General features: G+C 42.6%; 1 pseudogene across 33 annotated transcripts in view; it reads left to right on the plus strand.

Annotated features, from left to right (window-relative positions):
• Window positions 1-21,556, plus strand: part of LOC134482707 (uncharacterized) — a 501,539-nt pseudogene that overhangs the window by 198,444 nt on the left and 281,539 nt on the right. For all 33 annotated transcript variants that reach the window (XR_015641629.1, XR_015641613.1, XR_015641625.1 and 30 more), the window contains 2 exons: window positions 13,223-13,556; window positions 14,638-15,026. The product of XR_015641629.1 is annotated as an uncharacterized LOC134482707, transcript variant X22 (transcript). The remainder of the gene's footprint in view (window positions 1-13,222; window positions 13,557-14,637; window positions 15,027-21,556) is intronic.

The following is a 21,556-nucleotide window of genomic DNA, read 5'->3' on the forward strand; positions in this document are numbered from 1 at the left end:
TTCTATAGTTTGTAAGAAATCTTTATCCATTTTCCATGCAATATGAGGGTTCCAATGAGAGAATTCTTTTAAGATGAAAGTGTTGGGAGAGACATAAGCTTTATGCAGATATTAGTTGTTAATATTGATAGGTGTAGGAGATTGATTTTTGTTAAACATTAGTCTCAAGATGCTTCTCTACTTTTGAAGAGAATCATGGCTGTCCATCAAAGGTGCATTATTCTTGGTGTGTTTAATAGTAGTAGAGATAGAGATGAATTGGTCGTGTCTCATATTTTTTGAGATTGGTCATTAATATGGAGAAATTATGTGTCAGCTTGTAGTTCCAGAACGCATACAAATCATGCTTGGGCTTAACTTTACCATGTTGGATCAAATATGTAAAAGCAGGCTGTTTGCATGCTTTATTTTTGTCTCATTGAGTGAAATTTCAAATCAACCAATAGGAGAAATTGTTGGCTCTTTGATGCTCATTTGTTTATCCATTTGGGCATCCTTTGAATGTTCAGTGAAGGTTGGTGTGTTCATGTTTTGTTCATGGTTGTAGTCCTAGTGGGCCTGGACCATGGATTGGCTAGTAAAACTTCCCTGTGGATTTTTCTTAAGTCAATGACTGTGGAGACCTTGTATTTTTGCATATGTTAGAATATACTTAGGAATATTAGTAATTTTAGAAATAGTAAGCTTTCGTTTCTCATTGTCCAGTAGGTAGAAAGAAAAACAGAGACAATAACAGTTGTGCACCAAGTGGAATAGGAAATTGTGTGAGCTAAGGGAGCACCTGGAAGCAGGGAGTAGCTTCACCAAGGAGAAGGTAATAGTGATGTTTGCTACAGTATGTTCTTCCTCTCTAGGAGGGGCATGTTTTAGAGGACTGTGCTCTTAGCATAGCAACCATCATTTTCATCAGACCATCTGTGACTACTTGAGGAGACCCACAGACTAGACCTGTTGACTAATAATGATCCCTCCTAGTAGGGATGGGTGGGAGTCATTTGATCCTGAGACTCTGATCACTTACTCCTGCATCTCCTGGCCAGTTAGAAGCAATTTTTCCTTAATTGGATGTGGCCTTGTGATCTTGGAGGTGCTACAGTATATATACTGGTGAGGCTAACTGAAAAGGAGACTCTGTCTATGACCTTGTCCATCCATGCTGTGCTTAGACTTTCTCGTAGTGTGCTGTCATGGGATCATTAATGTTCTTGTATGTAACTTGTCACCCATACTATGTAAGGAATCCCAATAAACTTACTGGTCTTTTGAGTTGGACTTCAGTGGAAATGCACTTTGGTATAGTGTCGATGCCCTGCTCTAGGAGAGGGAAGATACTTCTTTTTATCTTCCTAGGGAAAGAGTTTCTACAACAGGCTGTAGGAATGCTTGATTCTTAGAAGAAAACTTGTTAGAGAACCAAAAAATAATAAAAGCTGACCAAGAGCGTCAACCTGTTCTTTCATTATCATTGTACAAGAAATACTCCTGCAGCAAGGTTGTCACTGTCTCCCCTTGCTACCTTCAGGCCTGTCCAGTGGTGACTGGACCTACTCCAGTGTTGTTTGTTCCATTGAGTTACTTGTCTCTCTGAGAGTAGAAGGACCCTCCTAGCATGTAATAATAACTTCTCAGATGTGGGGAATTTCAGTGTGTGAAATCTATTGGAAGTCTTTCAACTCTAACTGCACGGTGTACCAGAGACAACCTTGAAATAAAACGAGAATATTTTCTGCGACCCACTGGAGTTTAGATAGGCCTTCCTTTCTTCCCTCATTCTTTTAAAGCCAGATGGTCTTTAAAAAATATCTCTCCATTCTTAAATTTGGACTGTTCTTGGGTCAACCTCACATACTAGCATCCTTCCCCTATGCAAGAATGACCTTTCAGTCAAAGAAAAGTAATTTTTAAAATCAAAATGTGAATTGAATTTCTCCATGTTCCTTTTAATATTTTATTTTGATCTACTGGAGAGTTATAGTTATACATTTTTGTTTTCTTGCTCGTAGGCTCACAAAAGCAAAACAAAACAGAGCAGCAAGTGCTATCTGGTGCTAGTCAGCTCCATCCCCAAATTCACAGCCTACTGTCAGTCACTGTAGAAATGTTATCTTCTCAATATTGTGTAATATTTTAGATGTTTCCCAGACTGAAAGGTGATCAAGTTATGTTTCCTTATTTTTCTAACTATTTAAAACAGGAGGGTGATTGAACTCAGTATCCAAATGAAAAAATTCAGCTCAAAAAGAGCTCAGTATTGCATAGCACAAATTTTCATTTCCAGGGAACTAGATGATACTTAATGCTCTTCATGTGGCTGGGCCCACCAAAGTGGCTTATTTCCCCAGCAGGATCTACACCATTGATTTTTGTAGAGTAAATCATAACAGCCTATTAACATCCCATTATGCTGAACGTAACTTGACTAGGGAGCATCTACAAGGTCAGAGCTCAGAAGTAGACTTGAGGATGCACTCTTCAAAAAAGGACTGAGTAGAAAGTGAATGAGTGGAGCTAGCTTCATGTGAGTGTCTTTTATTAGAAAGTCTGTGTGGGGTGGGGTGGGGTGGGGTGGGGTATGTCTCAAAAAGGCAAACCAAGGCCGTGTATGACTTGCTGCCAACTCAATCAGGAAACAGTAGATCATGTGAATGTTCTATTCTCATCTAATTCTTTCATATTAGAGATACTGAGTCGAATTGCTTTTTGAGATTTCACAGCTGGGGAGTGGTGGTGCCTTATGTGGATTCTAACAAAATTGAACTCATTTTCAATTGAACTTCATTAAGCAGGGAGATCTGCTGTGGGCCTGGGATAGCACAGTAAACAACAGGAAGAAATGCTCCTGCTGTTTTAGCTATTGTCTGGAGCCAAGGAGTGATCCTTAACTGGTGTTGGATTGAGGGAGACAGTTGAATAGTTTGGAGGTTTCTTAATAGGATCTGGAGGACCATGCTAGGAAAAGTAGCTCCTAACTTCAGAATTTAGTTACCTTAGGAATAAAATGTACAAGACCATTGATGCTTACTGTGAGCCAAATATTGTATTAAGTCACGAGAGCCCTCCCTGAAGACATAGCTCCAGGGAATCTGCATCTAGAAGGCTCTACTAACTATTAACTATAGGCTTCAGATCAGTTCTGTAAACATCTGAAATGAATTTAAAGTAAACCCAACTTTACTTCTTCAGGCATGGATTAGCCATTGTTTGGGTGGAAATTGAGCAGGGAGATAAGTATCTTAAGAATGCTATAGGAAGGAGTAGTCAAACAGAAGGATTATCAGGGGAAAATGGGGTCTGTAAAATGGAGGGAAGAGATAATTTCCTGAAGAAAAGGGTGGATCACCCTGTCACCTGCCCCAGAGAAGGCAGGAACAGATAAGCACAGCAAATGGAGTCACAGGGACACACACTTAATTGGTGACCTCTGGGGAACCTTTAGTGGTCCTGGGAGGCGGGGGTCTGTTTGCAGGTTGGGAGTTGGTGGAGAAGGCAGGAAGGAGGCAGGCTTCCCTTAGAGAATTCTTTGAGAGTAGGAGAAGGTTGGAATGAGGGTAGGTTACAGAACTGACTGGCAGTTTCTGATTGTGCACTCACTAAAAAGCTTTTCAGTCAGTCATTCTGGCCCTTAATTTCCTTGTGTCTAAAACGAATGGTGATATTACTTGAGGGAGTTAATGCCACCCTATAGAGTAGATTCTTATCAGGTTAAAATCTTAGAGAGACAGAGAACATTCAATGATAATTTAAAACACCAGTTATTCGTGTGTGTGTGTGTGTGTGTGTGTGTGTGTTTGTAAGAAAATATTTTTCTATTGGCATATAAAATATTAGATGTCATAATGGTATTTTTGAACAAAATGTGCTTTGGTTGATTCTCCTCTCCCATTTGTATCCTTCCCTAGTGTCCATAAAGAAATTTCCTCCTCCCATTCCTCCCTCCCTCCCTCCTCCCCTCTCTCCCTCCCTCCCCTCTTTCCTCTCTTCCTCCCTCCCTCCCTCCCCCTTTTCCTCCCTCCCTTCCTCCCTCCCCCCTTTCCTCCCTCCCTATTTTCCTTTCTCTCAGCTCTTCCTTCCTCTTCCTCCCTCCCTCCTCCCCCCTCCCTTCTCTTCCTCCTTTGGCACGGTCTCATTCTGTATCTCTAGCTGCCCTGGAACTCATTATGTAATACAGTCTGGCCTTGGACACACAACAATCCACCGTCCTTCACTTCCTGAGTGTTATGGTCACAGGTATAAGTCACCACTCCCAGATTCTTTTTAAATTTATTTTTTATGACACTAAGTGCAAAATGTATCATCTTAACTATGCAGTTCAGTGGTGCAAAGTGTCTTTGTATACCTACTTTCAGAATGCAGAAACTCTGAGCACAACTAAACAAGTCATAATCTCCCTTCCTCTAACTCATCAATCTCCATCATACTTCTGTCCCTATGTTTGAGTACTTTAGTACTTTCTTTAAATTGAAGCTTAGTGGCTGGCTTATTCATCTCAGCATATTATCTTCAAGGTTTGTTGGTGTTGTAGAATATTATCAAATCGTCTGTTACATTTTGTTCATCCATTTGATAATGGGCATTTGGATTTCTTCCACATCCTGGTGCATGTTGTTATAAATGATGCCCTGTAATTATGGCAATACGTATAGCTATAGAACAAGTGATGGGTTTCCTCTGTTGTATGGCTGGTCAAGGCTCATGTGAAGGACTTTCACCACCACTTGCAATGGAGGTGGAGTAGCATTCAGAGAGAACAAAGATGGCTACCGTACTTCCTTTAGGACATAGACTTGTGACCCACAAGATTGCTGCCCTTACCTAATTATTTTCCAGTAAAGATTCAAAGTATTTAGTTTCCCTTTAAAACTTACGTTCTAGAGGAGTGTACCTCCTTATGTTCTAGAGACTATAAATAGAAGTACCAGGTACCTCCTTCCCATTCTATTGGGCTACAGAAACAATTTTCCATACTGTGCAGTTTGTTTGCTTAAATTATAAAGAGTCAAAGCAGTGAAGGACTGGGGGACTCTTATACAGGTGAGGGGCACTTTGCAAAAGTCCTTCTATGAGTCACTGCAAAGCCCAGGCTCAGGAATGGGCTGGGCATGGCTCTTCCCCTGAGGATGCCGACTCAGGTCCCAATGTTTCTAGGCTTTGCCTTCTTTAATTACTACTCCTTTTCCCATTACGGGATAATGAGAAGAGAACAGCATTGTCTTGTCTTGTTCTTCTTAAGTCTTTTAAAACATGGCTGTTGCTGTTCTTGGAGGAAGAAGTTGTACTTAAGCCGGTAGCGCCAAGAGTGGAGTTCTTAACTTATGTAGTGTCAACCCAGGAGTCTGTTTGATTGGCTGTGTTCCAAGGGTTTCTTTAGGCCAAGAGTTCAGCCTCCAGACAGTTTGGTACCTCGAGAGTGCACAGTAAAGCCATTAGTTACTCCTCCATCTTAAGCATTTACCAACTAAGTCTTCTTAAGTTTTTCTTCAGTGGCTTGACTTTGAATCAATTGTGTGAAGAATTGGATGTAATATATACTTACTATCTATCTTTTCTTGATAAAAAGGAAAAAAAAAGGCTTAAAGAAGCCGAACTTCAGTGATTACAATGAGTTTGAAGGAGGTATTTGTTGCAGAGTTCCCAGGCCTAGCTGAGTGCACATTTTCTTGTCCACTCTACCACTTGGTTTCTGAGGACAGGTCTGCCATTTTTCAGATCTCCTTTCCTAGTTACCATCTAAATTCTTTCAACCTTTTTAAAAACCTAGTTCTTTGGTTCCTTTAAATACAACATCAGATGCATAAAAAGTTACAACTCACTAAAATCTTGTAAAGGATGTGGCCTTGCTGCCTTTGGGGCCTCCAAAATGCAACCTCATCAGATTTCCTCTACTATGCTGGGGAGAAGAAATGGCAGCTGCACAGTCCAAAGCTGAGAATTGGGAACTTCTGCTAAGGCTCCTCTGACCACTGAACACAGAGCATCCTATCGGATTCTTACTGGAGGCTGCGCAGGCTTCTGATGCCCAGCTGTCCATGTCTGCCTCTTTAGTATTAAGAGGCCAAACACTGGACATGGAATAAGATGGGAGCCTTAGCCAACCATACCTTCCTGTGGGATGGGTTGTCACTCTCCTGAAAAGGTCAGTGCTGTTATATTGACTAGGCTTTTAAAAGTTGGACCAGCATCTAAACAGAAGTGTCTTTTTTAGAATAGTAACTTTTGAGAAATTGTGAGTCCTAGACCTTGAAGCTAACGCTGGAACTAAAAAGCTTAAGATCCCTGTTTCCCTTACCTGTCTAAATGCCTGTGTTCTCTGATCACAGTGGAGTGGCACTTTGCATAAATGTAAATTATCTTGGTGAATCAGACTATACTAGCCTTATTTAGAGGGTATTCTTTTAAAAAAAATTATTATTCTTAGTCTTGACATTTAATGAAAGAAGAGAAGAAAAGGGACCAAAAATCAGAAATCGGGAAGGCAGTACTCTTGGGACAGAGTGGATATAGAGTGTTAGGTATCCTGGTTGGGGCATGGAGTGGGAAGGGGTGGAGTTTTAAGCAGGATAAGGAGACAAAACCTTGTGCTCTTTTCCATCAGCATGTGTGTGGCACTTTTATTTCACTGGTAGTACAGAAAATCAAACCACAGACTTTAAAAGCATGCGACTTGTTGCACACACTTCTAATTTGAATGCTGTAGGCTGAAGCAGAATGATTGCTACAAATTTGAGATCAAGGTGGGCTATATAGTGAGAACCAGGCCAGCTTGTGTCTCACAAGGAGACACTATGTCAAGAGTATAAAAGCGAGCAAAAACTTCAAAGCACAACACACGTAACAACAACATACAACCCCCTACAAGGCAATACACACAAGCACAAAATATATCACAATAGTATTCAAAGCTCTACATACCAACATCTATGCACACTTGCATATGGGTGTATACATACACATAACAGCAACAGCACACACAATAAGGATTTATCTTTATTGTTGGAAGCTAAGTCTTAGTATTTTCTATTTACAAATAGACTATCTTCTGTCTATTCTTCTTGTCTGTCTCTGGATTTATTTTTCTTTCCTCAATCTTCTCACTGCCCTTGGTGGCTGAGGACATGCTACACTGGTGGTTAGTTTCACCCCTTTTTACATCTCTACCTTTTCTACCATGATTTGCCTGTTTGGCTGATTTATCTGTTGGAGAGAGCTCAGGTTGTAACTAGATCCTTATCTAAAGCAGGTTTGTGGAGGGATTCTATCAGAAGGATTGATCGTCAAACCATCAAGTGACCATAGGGACTTTAACAGGCAACCCAGAAAGAGAATATTTGGTGCGCTCCAGATATATTTTGGGGAGCTGCTTAGAGAGCCACATTTATGGCAGTTTGTCACTATAGTTCAGTAATATAGGTAGGTTTTATTATGATGAAGACTTTTCTCCTATTCAACCCCAGAAGTTTTTATTAAGTCCAAGGGTTGAGTGGGATGAGTCGCTCTGCATTTCCATGAATCGATGTAGAGGTTCCTGGCTGTAGGCTTTCCAGTGTGAGAGGACGTGACACAATCTCCCACGATGTGGTTCACTCCAGCCAGGAAGGCGAAGAGGCCCCATGACTCTCTGAAATGAAAGAGCTTGGCAATTGGCTATGGTCTGAAAACGCTGCCAATTCAGTGGCTGGGTGTTCTATTTGTGTGTACAGTTCAACTGCTTACTGACTGAGCATTCATTTGGGCCTGCTAGGTCAGTTTCTAAGTCTGACAGTTGGGAGACATTTGATTAATGCAAACAACTATGCTTAGGGCTCCCACTTCACACCCCACCCCTCCCTACATTCGCCATGCCAACTGGAATAAAAATCTTGGAGTAAAACACTGTAGTCTGAAACAGTGTCTCCCAAACCACAGGTCGTGACCCCTTTGAGGAGCTCATATCTGATATCCTACAAATTAGACATTTACGTTATAATTCATAACAGTAGTGAAATTATAGCTATAAAGTAACAATGAAATAATTTTATGGTTTGGGGTCACCACAACATGAGGATCTGTATTAAAGGTCACAGGATTATGAAGGTTGAGAACCACTGCTATAATGCATAAGTAAATCTATTTATTTGATTAAGCTAGGTCTTCTTACGTAACATAGGCTGTTAAGGGCAACTTAGAATAGCTGAACTTTTTAGTCTGATGCTCTGTTTTCTTAGCATCCTTGTGCATCTCTAGCTAGAAATGAAGTGAATTTGTCATGAAAACACTTATCTGTAACAGGATGAGAAGACACATTTTTGTACTTTCTAATTATAAAATGAGACCGGTGTGCTTTCTTTAGTATAATTTCTTAGACCTTCATGTTCCTATAGGAAGATAACCAGGTGAGGTACTTTTGATATTTTGTCTCCCTCTCTCTCCCCCTCTTCCCTTCCCTCCCCACAATTTAACTGCTAACTATTGTAGATAAGAACACTTACTGTCTCTGATGGTGTCTCGGATCTTGGAGCTTATGTAGCATTTTCCGTCCATATTTGCCATCTAGAAGTATGTGAAATGTACCAGAAAAGTGAGCATTAAATAGTCACTTATAGTTAAACTTGCCTTCAATGTTGGTCTAAATTATCCGAAGTTCCAGTTTTTTGAGCTACAGTTGCAGACACTTATTTATTGAAACATGCGAGAACTGAAGACAGCCTTTCAAAGAGGAGAAGATTCAAAAATGGCTCATTAGGACAATTAGAAAGTAACCTTTCCGTTTTGGTTGGTTTCCAGCAGGAAAAGCAAGAGAGGGCTTGGTAATGTGTATTCTCTGAACTGCTTTCTGTCTCCTCCCAGCTGGCCAGGTTCTTTCAGTGTGGCATTGAAGCCTTGAGTTGTTGTGACTCAACAAATGGACAACAACAAATGTTTGGGCTTCTTATTGGTGTCAAGCCCAGGAGCCTGGTAAATGAGATGATCAGGCCAACCACAGCAGCAGGTTCTCCTGAGCCAAGTGTGTCGAAGGACAGGCAGCTGCCGGCTTAGTCCTTCAGCACGGGATTGCCCCTCCTTGGCTTTGAATCCGTTTCTGCCCCAGGTTGAGACATGTCAGCTGTAAGATTTGGGGAACCAAGGCCCTGGAATAACAAATTGTCTCTTTTAATATTTCAGCAACCAGAACCGTAGAAAACCAAACAGAGGAAGGCAGAGAGATGTTTATACTTCCCTGTGTAATTCTCAAATCATCCACATTAGTGGTAAAACAAATATACTCATGTATACAACATTGATATAAAATATCCATCTACAGTCCATAATAGCCTTCCACAAAGGCTGTCCTAAATGGGTAAATAGAGTTCATATTGGTACTTTAGGTATAAATGAGACCCTTATTTCCCACTTGAATTTCATATAAATCTGAGTGAAGAAGTCTTTCCTTCCTTCTGTCCTCAGACCAATTTGGTTTTAGTATGTTAGGGTCTCCTTTTACCTGTCCGTCCCCCAAACTTCTTTAAAAGTTTAGGATTCAAAGTTGGGTGTGGTGGTAAGTGACCATAGTCTAAGCCCATGGGAGGCCCAAGGAGTTACTGGACAATTGAGGCCAGCCTGGACTACTTAGTAAGTCCCAGGCCATTCCAGAATCCATAGTGAGACCCTGTCTCGAAAAACCAACCAAAGAGACATTTGTGTTGGAAGACTGCTATATTCTAATTGAAACTGAGCATATGTGGCTCACAGTTCAGAAAAGAATTCACTATGGGAATGAGCCATTTCCTGGAAAATCAACAAAACCAGCTCCCAATTTCCCTGTGGACAATCAGTGGCTGGTAAAAGGGACTTTGGACTTAGTTGGTCCCCTCGCTGACTGTTTTGGATCCAGAGTCACTTTGTTTATAAATCTCTTTTCAAACTCTTGACATAAGGTCTCACTTTGTAACTGTGACTGGCCTGACTGGCTCTTGATGATACTTGCTGAGTATCTCAGGCCGAACTCAAATTTGCCGCAATCCTCCTGCCTCAGCCTCTAGAGTGTGGGACTTGCAGACTGATTGCCTGGTTAAGCAACTTCTTGTGTGTATCTGTGTGATTCTATGTGTCAGAAGATCATTTCCATGGATATTTTATTTAGACAGAAAAATGAAACCGGAGTCTCCAACCCTCATTTATAATTGCCACAAACTCCTAGGCTGTCATTTTGGTTGCGGAATGTTTTCTTCCTGGCTATGCTGTGTGCTGGCTGCGTGTGTGTCTGAAGGGCATGCATTTGAAAGGCAAGGCAGATGAAGGGGGTAATTTGGTGACATTTTGCTGACTGCACTTCTTGCTGTATGTCTCTTTTAGAGACTTTACTATTTTCTCCATGGTCAGTTATTTCTTAGCCCAGCTCTAGGCAGGCCTCACGATTTCTCCTTTCTCTTGTACATACAAATGGCTGAAAAGATAATTTAAGACACAGGTCGTCCTCTGTACCATTAGTGATTTCGTTTTTGACTTGTATGTAAATCAGTATTTAATGAAAGACAATCTTCTAAATGCCACTAAATAAGTTGCCCTTTTTGGTCTATGTCCTGCACTGATTTCCGGTTTTCAAGTAGAACTCTAGCATTTAACTAGTACTTTGAACTTCCTGCCTTTTAAATTTTGAAGAGCAAATATGGTAGAGCTGTTCAGCTGGTCAAGCGGACTTTTTTCTGACCTTGAATGTGGTTTGCTGGTATTACATTAAAGGGAGGATAGTGGGGGGAAGAAGAGGAAGAGAAGGAGGAGTGAGAGGAGGAAGGGGAGGAGTGAAAAGAGAAGGAAGAGGAGGAGGAGGAGAAAGATGGGGAGGAGGAGAAGGAAGAGGAGGAGGAGGTTGCCTTCTTTACTGGTTTAGGTAGCATGAGCCCTTGGGATTTTGAAAAGATCATTTCACAGTCTGACACGCAGCTGTCTGCCTCCATTTTTAGCTAACGGCGTCTTCCTGGCCTTCATAGTTCAGTGGCTTGGGAATGCAGAGTCGGGGTAGGGTGCTCTGAGGCTCCAGATGCTTCATGTCTGACAGACACTGCATCTGTGGTGTATGTTGCTTCATTCTTTGAGTCTAGGATCAACATTTTCCTGACCTCCATGGTGGTCAGGGCCTTGTTTACCAAGACAGGTTTCTTTCCATTTGCACAGTGTCAACACTGAAGGCAAAACAGCATGAGTGTGATTTAAGTTCTAAGAAACCTGTCATCCAAATAGTAATTCACACCACAGGTGAAGCTGAAGTCACCCAGGAGCCGAGGCTGTGTGGGTGGAGTGTGCATGGGGAGGTAGCTTTGTTAAGACATGTTATATCCACTTTAAAAAATATGGTGTTGGTTAACAGGACTTGTGTGTGTGTGTGTGTGTGTGTGCGCTCACTTTTATATTCAGGGTAAGATGTTGTAATATATACATTTTATTTATTGTGTATGTGTATGGGCATGTGTGCCACAGGGCAGGTGTTAGGGTCAGAGGACAATATGGGAGCCTATGCTTTCCTTCTTTACTTGGCTCCTGGGGATTTAGCCTCGGGCTTACTGGCAGATGCCATTAGCAGCTGAGGTATCTCTTCAGCCTGGCATTGCTCTTAGTGTGTATCCTTGGCACTCCCAGAAAGTCCAAGGCTTTGTCTTTTCCGTCTGCTTAGGACTGTTTGGTCCGGACTATCTTGTGTTTTAAGTTCAGCCAAGCTCTGTTCATTTCTATGCTGTCAGAGCGCTCTTCGCTCTACATTGTAGGACAGATAATCTTATTAGAAGGCTCTTTAAAATCAATGATCATTAAAAAAAATACTTAAAAGGGATGGTAGCACATCCTTTTATTAAAAGGGTATTTTAATTTTATGATTCTGTTAAAATGGACCACAATGGTTATTATTTAAAAGAGAGTTTTATCTTTAGCGAGTCATCACAGCTGTCAAAAGATGTGTCAAAGATGTGTCCTGTCATTGTTTTTCAGATCTCTGTCTCTGCCATTGTAGGTCCCAATCCTTGAAGTGGCCATTTTGTTGAGAAGCAATTGAGACACTTCTCTTTTACTTAAGCTCCACTCCCTGTCTCCTTTTGTCTAACACATATCATTTCTTTATCCAGTCTAAGCATTTGTTACAGAATCTTTCTGGAGAGTCGAATGCTCTGGAGTAGACTCCTTCTGAGGGTCCCCAGTCTCATCTAGTCTGGGAGAGCATTGTGCTAGTGTGCCCTGTTGGGACTGAGGCAGTTGCCAGTTTGAGGAAACTCCAGGCTGTTGAGAAGGACAACGCTGATAATGAAGTTGAGTTGAACCTGCAGGAGATGGTTTCTGTTGTTCACCCTTCCTCTGTGGGTGTTTTCCTGCCAAAAGCCAGGCAGTTGATGTGGTTAAAAGTACAGAGAACACACTTTTGGTAAAAGACTCTCCCAACACAAGACCAGTTTTGTAGCAAGTGAAAAATCTACTCAAACAAATAAATCGGACACAAAGGTGTTGACATCCTTTAATAAGAAAACTTAGGACCTTAGACTGTGGAAGGCCTTGTTTTCTTGCTACCCACAGTGTGGAGAAATGGATAGGTACATGACCCTGACAAACCTGACAAACCAGGTAGCCTCAGGTGTTTCTCTTTAAGCTTGGTGGTGAGTTTTGACTTCTGGCCTCTTCCTTGTGAATGAGTGGTATGATAAGATGTCCCATTGGTCATCTTCCGACTCCATGGTTTAACCTCATGCCAGTTGTACTAATTTAAGTCATGCCCAAGTGGGTTAATGCACTGTACATATTTGGTATAGAAGGCCCCCGAATTCGGACATTTTTTTCTCAAAGCTTTGCTGTGTAAGGCTTGTCTCTCACATATGTGAGGGCCCTTGTTTGGGAAGGTATATTCTGAGGGTTAAGCAACAGCACAGATATCGCTAAGGCAGCAGTTCTCAGCCTCTGGGTTGAGATGCCTTTGGGGTGGGTGGGTGGGGTATCAAATGGATAAATGTCTGAGGTACCTACTTAACAAACCTTTCCCAGGGGTTGCCTAAGAACATCGGAAGACACAGATATTTATATTCTGATTTAAAGGAGTAGCAAAATTACAGTTTTAAAGTAGCAATGAAACTAAGAAACTAAGTTTCTGGTTGGGAGTCACCATAACGTGACAGATTATATTAAAGGGTTGCAGCACTGCGAAGGTTGAACCACTGGGTAAGCAGTACTTTTAAGGTGTGAGGTACTTTGAGCATAGTGTTTCTCAGTTCCTGTGTCCTGTGCTCTGTTTCAGATATGAATGAATGATGGCCATCCAGTGACCAGCTGAGACTGACGCCTTACAAGATGCATGTGTATGATTAAGAGAGATACATGCATGACTCCTGGATTTACCTCCTTCCTGTCCCACAGAGTTACTGAAGGGAGTGAGTTATGGAGTAACTTATAACACGGCAGGCTTTTCCTCAAGATAGCCCTTGTCAAAACAGGAAGATGAAACTCATGTTTCAACGAAGAGACCTCAGTTTGGGGTCCTGTCTGGATGTACCTCTTAATTACAAGCAGAAACGCCTTCATACTTTTCCATTTCTAACCATCACATCCCCAAAGGAGGCATCTGCTGAGAGGTTAGTATGTCCATCCCGTTAAAGTATGCACACACTCTTTAATTGTGTGCCTTCCACCTGTTCTCTCTTTTCTTTCCGATGGGATGCCATGTAGCCCAGGCTGGCCTCCACTCCTTAAGTAGTTGAAGATGACCTTGAACTTAGGATCCTCCTGCCTCTTCCCTGGAATACTGAGATTACAGCAGCGCTAGTTTTATGTGGTGCTGGGTATTGAACCCAGGGCTTCAAGCATCAGTGAAACATTCCTTTAACAGAGCAACACCCCCAGCCCTCCGCCACACTTTTTATTTTTCAAGATTTTTATGCTGCTGGGGCCCAAAAGAAACCTGGCTGCTGAATTCTAGAACAAAGCTTCTATTCACAAAGGCCAGAGACTTAACTAGCTCTGATGAAGAACTGAGCCAGCACTCTGTGTGAGATGGGACTTACCCCTCCTGTCCTCTGTTTCTTCCAGTCTTTCCCTTCCTTTGTATGGACTTGCTCCGGTTTTGAGTTCCTAAAGAAGGGGTGGTGGTGGGGTCAAGTGGGTACTTTCTGTCCTGGGCTAGGGCGCAGCTCAGTGGTAGATCTACTAAGCACCCACAAGGCCTCAGGTTACATCTCCAGCACTAAAAGAAGGGTGCAAGACTTCCTTTCATTTATTTAGCCTAAAGTATTTAGCTGGCTTTGAAAGGACTTTCAGCAGGGTGTGTGTGTGTGTGTGTGTGTGTGTGTGTGTGTGTGTGTGTGTGTGAGAGAGAGAGAGAGAGAGAGAGAGAGAGAGAAAGAGAGAGAGACAGACAGACAGAGACAGACAGAGACAGACAGAGACACAGACAGAGGCAGAGAGAGTTGCAAGCAAGGAAATTTGACTTGTTTTCTGACCGTTGGTGCTAGATGTAGGTTTTGTTCTTTAGCTTCAACACTAAATCCTAGCTGCAGCATGTATTGTAAGACTCATCCTCCATTTTGCATACCCTAGGATTGCCCTCAAAGGTTCCCCTGCACTGTCTCATTCGAGGAAATCTTCTAACTGGTTCTTATTGATAACATTAGATTTCTGAACACTGAATTTTGCAAATGTTATTTTTTTCTTTTTTAGGTTAGAAATATCAAGTTCACCTTTCACTTCGGCATGCCCCAACATTTGACAGCCACTTCTTGGATGAGAGTTGAGCGTGCGAAGAGGAACCGGGAAGAGAGAGCTCCAAGCTCTCACTTCTCTCCCATGTGCCCCAGGGTGACTGCAACAGCTCCATAAATTACTGCTGCCCTTTTGAACTGACCTCCAGGTTCAGGAGATGTAAATATTGATGGCCTTGACACAGCCACCCCAACCCTGGTATGCACTCTGCTCGGGAGATGAAATCTCTTCAGCTAACTGAAAGCAGGTGGGCTAGCGGATCAACTGCTCTGGATTCTCCACCATCCATAATTCTGAGCCAACTACCCCAGTCCTGTCTCCCTTGGCACAAGGCAAGGGCTCTCCAGGTGCGTATCCTCTCATTTCTTTAGACACATTTTTGTTTGTTAGACTCCTGTGAGTTTAGACCTTAATAACTTGGCTCCTAGGACACATGATATGTAAGGGACAACTTCTATATATCTGCAAAATTTGAAACCAGGCAAGCCAACACTAGCACCGGCATGACGCTGTAGAATAGTTCAGGCCTTGCTTCAGCCTCTTTCTAGCAGTGCATTCTTTTTTTAAATTTAAAAAAAAATTTTTTTATTTAAAATTATTTATTTGATGTATGTGAGTACACTGCAGCTGTCTTCGGACACACCAGAAGAGGGCATTGGATCCCATTACAGATGGTTGCGAGCCACCATGTGGTTGCTGGGAATTGAACTCAGGACCTCTGGAAGAGCAGTCAGTGCTCTTAACCACTGAGCCATCTCTCCAGCCCCCTAGCAGTGCATTCTTAGGCAAATATTATCTTAGGAAATCTCTATCTCAATTTCATTAATTATAAACTTAAAATCACAATACTTTCCTTGCCCTATTGTTCTTGTTGTTGTCATCATCATCATTATCATTATCATCATCAATTTCTGAGTAAAAGAAAGTCTCATGTGACCCAGGCTGGCCTACAGGCTTGTATAGTTAAGGATGACCTTGTACTCCTGATCCTCTACCTTGGAAGTGAGAGCTAGGATTTCAGGTGTGCACCACCAAGTGTAAATCCTTTGCACTTGAAAATTTTTACTTAACTAGTTTTTTTATTTGTGTGTGCATGCATATATCCTAGCTTTCGAGATAGGTCCAGAGAGGTCAGAGGGTAATTGGGAGAGTCAGTTCTGTTCTCCCACCTCAGGTTCTAGGAATTAAAAGTCCTACTCAGCAAGAGCCTTTACCAACCAGGCTGGCCTCCTTTTCCTTGTCTTTGAAAGAATTAAAGAGGAGTCATCCACCGTAGTAAATATTTCTTCAATAAGCATTAATCTTTCGGGGCTCCTGTGTCCATGAGAGTAATCACAAAAGTGATAATGACCACAGCCTAGGACTATCCTCAGTGGATGGACCCAAAGCCTTGGAGCAGATGTTCATTACATAGAAACTCTGTTGGCATGGGGGTGGGTGGGTGAATGGGTTTCATGACTTTGATATGCATTAAGAAGGGGAGTATTGGAATACTTGCTTGGCTGTATTGCCAGGTTTACTGCTATTGTTGTAGTCCTGGTCTGTAGACCTGAGGTTGAGTCAGAGAGGCGTCCCTGTAGCAACTGTCACAGCACTGCAGCGGCTGGGGCCATATTCATTTTTCACTGAGAAACAAGGGCATGCAGAGATAGTCCTCACCCATCTCTCTTTCAGAATATCATTTGTATATTACATAAGGGTTTAGGTCCACCATGGAGAGAGGGGGGTGGATTTAAAAATGGAGAAGAAAAAGGGCTGAATGAGTTTGCAGAGAAAACCCCAACAGTTCGTAAAAGCAGACTTAGGAGCCAGTAGCCAAGCCCCGTGCTATTGTCTTCTAGAAACAAAACCCAATATACAGAGCTGAAGCTGAAATGAGAAGCTGGCTATGTTCCAGAGAAACCCAGCAGTCAGCCTTCTGAGTCTCAGATTCGAAAGGGAAAAATCCATTTTGCAAAGTAACTTCTTACATTGATTGCTAGCTGTCAGTGTTTGATGGGCAGATCCTGAAACATTAACTGATTGAATTCTTCAGCCCTACGTGGTTATAATGGTGGCCTCTCTCTGCTGCTCTGTGGTTCTAAATTTGTGTGTGGATACAGGAGACATGCGCTTAATGACGAGGGTTGAGCAGAGTGGGACATTTTGCCATCAGCTTATTTTTTCATAAAGAGAACCAGTGGAAAGATATAGGATTTTAGTTGAAATAGTGTTTATTGGTTGCCTATATTTTATAGCAACAAATAAATTGTCCAGCTCCTGACACCCCACTCCCTGACATTCTAAACATAGTGGGTACACAGATACACTCTGTGAATAGTGGCGGATGGTATCTTTCTTTCTCACACCCCTGGATCCTATCCAGCTCTTTCCCTTTGGCCCTGGGGGCTGCCTTATTACTTTTCCTGTCCGATAAACTACTTTGAGGGCAAAGTAACTTAAGAGAGAAAGGGTTTCTTCTGCTCATGGTTCAAGGGCATAGTCTTTCATAGCAGGGGAGCGAAGGCATCAGGGCTTAGACACAGCTGCTCACATCACATTTACTATAAAAAAGCAGACAGTGATGAATGCCAGCTGCTGTTCAGCTGCCTTTCTCCACCACAGCCCAGGGGCCCAGCCATGGGATGTACCACCCACAGTGAGCAGATCTTCCCATCCCTGTTAGTGCCATCAGGACAACCCTACAGGCTTCCTGTCTCCCAGGTGATGCTACATTCTGTCAGGTTGGCAGTTGACGGTAACCATCACAGGACAGTCGCAGTTTGTTTTTGTGCCTCCCCTTAAGAGTTAGAGACGCATCCGGCTCTCACACTGAACTGCCTTGACTGAGTTGTTTTTGAACCCATGAGTTCCCTGTTTCACAGCTCTGATTTCCGAGAACAGTGGACCCCTCTGGTTGGAACCTAACTCTTAGGAACCCGCCTTTTACATTGCACTCAAATGCCTCTAGGCCATTGACCCCCTGAGCATGTGGGTGGCCAGAAGTGGTAGAAATCAAGCTCCTTAGAAAGATGCTGAAACAAGGTTCTGGAAGCTAATGGGTATTCCTCCCGTCTGTGGTAGGGTACCACATGTGCCCAGTGCCGGCTGTGCAGTGGCTGATGGATTGGAATGTGCTGGAGAAAAAGAGGTGAGATAGAGGAAGGAATACCAACCAAGACTTGGGGGTTTCATCTAAGACAAAAGGAAGAAATTAAAAGTGGGTGAAGGTGAGGTATTTTCCGAGAGTAGCTGTTTACTTTCTATTGAACTCAGGGAACAATGCTTATTTGTTCATTGGCAGGCAATTTAGGGTAATGGAGTGTGGACAATTTCTGATTTTACCTCCGAGCCTCCTGTGGTCAGTGCTCCCTTTTGTTGTGTTAAACAGAAGGGGATGAGGGTGGGGTGGGGCTTGGGGATGGGGGTCTAAAAGAGAAAGCCAGTGAAATGCTTTCCAGATCTGATAACTTCAGAGATCTCAGGAGAAAACTCTGGCTCGGGTCCCAGGATGAGGTCACACAGTCTGCTGTTAAATTTATGTTGGGATGTCAACCACACCAAAGGCTTGCTGCCATGATCCCTGTGCAGTCGTTTATCAGGGTGGAAGGAACGGCTCTTGGGTCAGCTCTGTGTGTGCCCTGTGACTGCTCAGACCTGCTTAGAAGGGTAGCCTATTCACGGTGTAAAAGGCATTAAGTATTCTTTTCTGTTGAATGCAGTACAACTTTTATGTCATGAAATTCAAATCTTTTATCTCCCCTACCTTGTAAAACCTTTATGCAAATGTTTTAATTCTCCCTTACCTGGTGAAACTTTTTTTTTTTTTTTTTTTTTTGACACAAAGGCCCAGCTGCCTTCTCTAAACTTCAGTGACTGAAGTGGCTCACCCTTCCCCTTCCCTCTTTCCTTCCTTTTCTTTGTTCTGATTCTTTTAAAACTAGCCAGTTGTGGAAGACTGTGAAGTCAGAGTCTAGCCAATGGGGAAAGTCACAGTTACTACTTGTGTTAGAAAGAAGACCAAGTGCAGTTCTTGTCCCTGTGTGTCTTCAGGCCTGAGCCGGGTTCTGGAACACCTCACTGGTACCCCTTACTCAGGTACACCTGTACAACTCATGCTGTACAGCATTCAACAGAAAAGTGGCCTCCTTGAGTGGCTGTCACTCTAACTGAGGTTGTTTGGTTTCTAACAATGAGCATTGTGGGTATTTTCTTTTTCAACGGATAATTTTTACATTTGAGACTTTTCATGGGGGTCTAACTGGCACTATGGACTGGGCATTTTCTGTGATCACTCATACTGAACAGGGATGAACAGGTTTGCAGAGGCCTAGAGGCCTGGTGGTTTTGCTTCCATGAGTGTTTTTGTGATTGTCTGTGTACTTTGGAGAAAGACCTCTGTGTGAAGCTGTGTTTGACTCTGAAGTGTGGAAGGCAAACTGCCATAGCCATGCCTTGTATATGTCAAAGCACAGAGTAGCTGATGCGTGTTAGGCTTAGACAGGGAAAGGGAAGAAGAGTTTGAGAGACGGAAGTGCTGAATGGAACTGTCCATTAGGAAGAGTTTTATTAGTGCTGGTGGGCAGATAGGCAGCCCAAGACAGTGGGGACCAGAAATAAGAGGCTTCAGTCACCAACTAAGCAAGTTGTCTACTTTTAAGGTTTCTGTGTGTGTGTGTGTTTGTGTGTGTGTGTGTGTGTGTGTGTGTGTGTGTGTCCCCTGCACTGCAGGCTTGGTTAATATTTGACCTATGCTATGTGACAGAGGTGAGGAAACAGGGGCCATGTGACTCAGGCTAGATGTCCTGTATCATTTTTCCCCCTTCTGGGTCAGAAAGTGGAGCTTGGTTAATGTGTAACCTGTAAGAGATAGCTATTGTCAGGCTGCCTCTAGTCCCTCCTCCTCAGGAGGCATGGGTGGGTGCGGGTGGGGGAAGATAGGTTTATACTTGTCTTGCTTCTAAGGCTTTTCCTACTTAGGGCCTGGTTCTGATGATGTGGTAACACAGTCCTATAGTTACACCTAGTTGGACAGCTGTGATAGGAAGATTTCTTGAGTCCAGGAATTTGAGTTGGTAGGCACCATAGAGAGAGGCTATATTATTTATCCAGTCATACATACATATTCATACATGCATATATTACATATATGTATATGGCGCCAATATTCACAGAAACTAGCATTTATTGAGAGCTTATTGTACTCCTTATAGAATCCTAAGAGCCAACAAATGTTTTCAGCATATTCAGATTGTGCTACTAACTGTTGTATGGTCAAGGGCTTCTGGAACAGAGAAGTAAACAGAGATATGTACAGTCTTAATGTTTGAAGATGAATAGGTCACTCATGGGACAGTAGGCTGCATGTGGAATAGCAAACAGAATTTATTAATGTGCTCCCTCCTAATACTTGCCCATGGAAGTTCACAATTGAGTGGAGGAGTTTGTGTGTGTGTGTGTGTGTGTGTGTGTGTGTGTTTAATGTGAACCAAGTTTGGAAATGTGTTACTAGAGGGAGGATGATTCCAAGAGGAGTGTGCTAACAATTACATGACTAATTCTCCAGTTGAATTAGCATCACAGGTGATCATGCTGAAAACAAGAGAAATCAAACTGTGTTAAGAGGAAGAATGAAATATGAATGAAAACAGGTTTGTCCAAGCACACGTACCATGTGTATACATGCAGTGGTAACTCACCACCTCTGAGATGAGGATGTTGGTGAGAGAAGGTAGCCTGGGCAATCATGAAGAATGATGTCACTTATGCCTCCATAACTAGTTCAATACATTGGATGTTAGGCCTTGGCTTCTATTGACTAGAGGTCACTGGGAGGGTCCAGGTAGGAAGGGGAGGCAGTTGAGTGGCCACTGAGAGCTACCATTTGCTCTGTGAGCCATTTCCTAGGCACCCCATGGTAATTGCTCATAGTGATGGTGTGTGAAACCCGAGAGAGGAGCACAGACCCCGAGGGAAGCAGGAAATGGCTAGGGACCTCAACTGCACTTCAGTTTTGTATGTGTGGGGGAAGATGAACTCAGTGGCCTTTTGTAGAGTGAATCTTAGGAGTTTCCTTAGTCCTCAGCTCCCTCTCTTATAAAACTGTTAGCAAGTAAAATTGACCTTATTGGACTCCTTTGAAATTGAAATAGGTTAAAATAAAAGACTACTCTCAGTGCCTATAGTGATTCTAAAAGGGAGGTTTCTGATGTCATTGATGAAGTGAGATCAATCGGCTTTAAGTATACAGTTTCCGGGTCATCCCACTCTGCAGAGACCCAGCTGCAGAATCTCATCTCCGGGAGATTGAAATGAAACTTGTTGGGGAAAGAAGATGCATACAGTTGAAAAAGTAATTAATTGGTCATATCTAGGTTTGATTGTCCACCTCTCTAGCCCAGGATTACCTTTAGAGCGTCTTCACAAACATTTAGATGCTCTCTGCTGAGAAAAGACACCTCAGACATCAGATATCTTCCCTTACAAGCTTATGCATGCTGTACATCATTGGCAGTAAGGTGGAATTCTGGGATCTGTCTGCCCATTGGTAGATTCCTCTCTGCAACCTGTCCTCACTGACCCAGAGTCCTAGCTAGCTGTCTAGAGCATTACATGGGACTTTGTACCTTCCTTTTGGATAATTCTTTTTATTTTGAGACAGAATTCTATGCCTTAAGCCAGTCTCACCAGGGACTTACTGTGTAGTCTAGGCTTGCTTCAGACTATAAATTGTCCTGTCTTAGTACTCGTACTAAGTAGTATTAAGTACTTAGTACTTAGTCTTCTAAGTACTAGGATCATAACTATGTGCCACCATGACCCACAGCTGTGTGCTACCATGCCCATCTTTTAAGATTCTATTTTATTTTTTTGAGACACAGTCTCATGCAGCCCAGGT

This window comes from Rattus norvegicus, chromosome 17, assembly GCF_021556685.1.
Source record: "Rattus norvegicus strain SHRSP/BbbUtx chromosome 17, alternate assembly SHRSP_T2T, whole genome shotgun sequence".
NCBI lineage: Eukaryota > Metazoa > Chordata > Mammalia > Rodentia > Muridae > Rattus > Rattus norvegicus.